This window comes from Eschrichtius robustus, chromosome X, assembly GCF_028021215.1.
Source record: "Eschrichtius robustus isolate mEscRob2 chromosome X, mEscRob2.pri, whole genome shotgun sequence".
NCBI lineage: Eukaryota > Metazoa > Chordata > Mammalia > Artiodactyla > Eschrichtiidae > Eschrichtius > Eschrichtius robustus.
The window spans coordinates 87,594,880-87,598,729 of NC_090845.1; positions in this window are offsets into that span (position 1 = coordinate 87,594,880).

A 3,850-nucleotide genomic window follows, 5' to 3' on the forward strand; every position below is an offset into this window, starting at 1 on the left:
ATCAAAAAATACCTAGAAACAAATGACAATGAAAACACGATGACCCCAAACCTATGGGATGCAGCAAAAGCAGTTCTAAAAGGGAAGTTTATAGCAATACAATCCTACGTCAAGAAAGAAGAAAAATCTCAATAAACAATCTAAACTTACACCTAAAGCAATTAGAGAAAGAAGAACAACAACAACAACAAAAACCCCCAAAAACCCAAACTTAGCAGAAGGAAAGAAACCATAAAGATCAAGTCAGAAAGAAATGATAGCAAAGATCATTAAAATTAAAAGCTGGCTCTTTGAGAAGACAAACATAATTGATAAACCATTAGCCAGACTCATCAGGAAAAAGAGAGAGAAGATTCAAATCAATAGATTTAGAAATGATGAAGGAGAAATAACAACTGACACTGCAGAAATACAAAGGATCATGAGAGACTCCTAAAGCAACTATATGCCAATAAAATGGACAACCTGGAAGAAATGGATGAATTCTTAGAAAAATGCAACCTTACAAGGCTGAACCAGGAAGAAATAGAAAATATGAACAGACTAATCACAAGCACTGAAATTGAAAATGTGATTAAAAATCGTCCATCAGACAAAAGCCCAGGACTAGATGGCTTTACAGGTGAATTCTATGAAACATTTAGAGAAGAGCTAACACCTACCCTTCACAAACTCTTCCAAAATGTAGCAGAGTGACAAACACTTCCAAACTCATTCTATGAGGCCACCATCACCCTGATACCAAAACTAGACAAAAATGTCACAAAAAAAGAAAACTACAGGCCAATATCACTGATGACTATAGATGCAAAAATCCTCAGCAAAATACTAGGAAACAGAGTACAACAGCACATTAAAAAGATTGTACACCATAATCCAGTGGGGTTTATTCAAAGAATGCAAGGATTCTTCAATATACGCAAATCAATCAATGTGATAAACCATATTAACAAATTGAAGGAGAAAAACCATATGACCATCTCAATAGATGCAGAAAACTTTTGAAAAAAATTCAACACCCATTTATGATAAAAACTCTCCAAAATGTGGGCATAGAGGGAATCTACCTCAATATAATAAAGCGCATATATGACAAACCCACAGCCAACATCATTCTCAATGGTGAAAAACTGAAAACATTTCCTCTAATATCAGGAACAAGACAAGGTTGCCCACTCTCACCACTATTATTCCACATAGTTTTGGAAATTTTAGCCATGGCAATCGGAGAAGAAAAATAAATAAAAAAGAATCCAAATCAAAACAGAAGAAATAAAACTGTCACTGTTTGCAGTTGGCATGATAGTAAACATAGACAATCCTAAAGATGCCACCAGAAAACTGCTAGAGCTGATCAAAGAATTTGTATAGTAGCAGGATACAAAATTAATGCAGGGAAGTTGCTTGCATTCCTATATACTAACAACGAAAAATCTGAAATGTAAATTAAGGAAACACTCCCATTTACCATTGCAACAAAAAGAATAAAATACCTAGCAATAAACCTACCTAAGGAGACAAAAGTCCTGTTTTCAGAAAATTATAAGACACTGATTAAAGTAATCAAAGATGATACAAACAGATAGAGAGGTATACCATGTTCTTGGATTGGAAGAATCAACATTGTGAAAATGACTCTACTACCCAAAGCAATCTACAGATTCAATGATCCCTATCAAATTACCAATGGTATTTTTCTCAGAACTAGAAAAAAAAACTTTACAGTTTGTATGGAAACACAAAAGTCCCCAAATAACCAGAGCAATCTTGAGAAAGAAAAATGGGGCTGGAGGATTCAGGCTCCCTGACTTCAGACTATTCTACAAAGCTACAATAATCAAGACAGTAGGGTACTGGCACAAAAACAAAAATATAGATCAATGGAACAGGATAGAAAGCTCAGAGATAAACCCACACACATATGCTCACCTTATCTTTGATAAAGGAGGCAAGAATATACAGTGGAGAAAGGACAGTCTCTTCAATAAGTGGTGTTGGGAAAACTGGACAACTACATGTAAAAGAATGAATTTAGAACACTCCCTAATACCTTACAGAAAATTAAACTCAAAATGGATTAAAGACCTAAATGTAAGGCCAGATTCTATAACAGTCTTAGAAGAAAACATAGGCAGAACACTCTATGACATACATCACAGCAAGGTGCTTTTTGATCCATCTCCTAGAGTAATGGAAATAGAAACAAAAATAAACAAATTGGACCTAATTAAACTTAAAAGCTTTTGCACAGCAAAGGAAACCATAAAAAAAACAAAAAGACAACCCACAGTATGGGAGAAAATATTTGCAAACAAAGCAACTGACAAGGAGTAATCTCCAAAATATATAAGCAAGTGATGCAGCTCAATGTAAAAAAAAACAATCAACCGAATCAAAAAATGGGTGGAAGATCTATATAGACTTTTCTCCAAGAAGATAGACAGATTGCCAACAAACAGATGAAAGGATGCTCAACATCACTAATCATTAGAGAAATGCAAATCAAAACTACAATGAGGTATCATCTAACACCAGTCAGAATGACCATCATCAAAATATCTACAAACAATTAAATGATAGAGAAAGTGTGGATTAAATGGAACTCTCTTGCACTGTTGATGGAAATGTAAATTGATATAGCCACTATGGAGATCAGTATGGAGTTTCCTTAAAAAACTAAAAAGAGAACTACCATATGACCCAGCAATCCCACTACTGGGTATACACCCCGAGAAAAACATAATTCAAAAAGTGCCATGTACCACAATGCTCATTGCCGCACTATTTACAATAGCCAGGACATGGAAGGAACCTAAGTGTCCATCAACAGATTAATAGAAAAAGAAGATGTGGCACATATATACAATGGAATATTATTTAGCCCTATAAAGAAACGAAATTGAATCATTTGTAGGGAGGTGGATCAACCTAGTCTGTCATACAGAGTGAATTAAGTCTGAAAGAGAAAAGTAAGTACTATATGCTAACACATATATATGGAATCTAAAAACAAGTGGTTCTGATGAACCTAGTGGTAGGATTGGAATAAGGACGCAGACATGGAGAATGGACTTGAGGACACAGGGTAGGGAGAAAGGGAAGCTGAGACAAAGTGAGAGAGTAGCATTGACATATATACACTATCATAACTTTTACACTACCAAATGTAGAATAGATAGCTAGTGGGAAGCAGCTGCATAGCACCGGGAAATCAGTTCGGTGTTTTGTGACCACTTAGAGGGCTGTGACAGGGAGGGTGGGAGTGAGGCTCAAGCGGGAGGGAATATGGGGATATGTGTATACATGTTGCTGATTCACTTTTTTATACAACAGAAACTAAGACAACACTGTAAAGCAATTATATTCCAATATAGATGTATAAATAAATAAATAAATAAAAATAGGAAGAAAACTTTTACTCTTTGGAAAAAAAAATAATATATTGTTAGATGAAACGTAAATTGAAGTTACCCAGGACAATTTTTCAATATGTATTAAAATAAAAAATATGTAATTCTAGTAAATTATCATCCTATTTTGTAACGAGCCTTTCATACAAATAAGCACTACCATAGTAGTAAGGAGATAAGTGGTTTTGAAATTTATTATTTTATGTAATGGTGGAGAAGCATCATGAGGGCAGAGTGAAAAGTTGGTTTTGGAATCCAGTCAGCTATAAACTAGAATACTGGTCCTGCTGGTTATGAGTACAGTGACCTTGTCAAATCTCTCTGAACTTTAATTACTTTAGTGTTAAGACAAAAATACCAATACATACCTTGCAAAATTAACAAAATTTGGTGAGGTAATGACTTTAGCATTCTCTGCTGGGTTGAATAGTGTTCTTCCA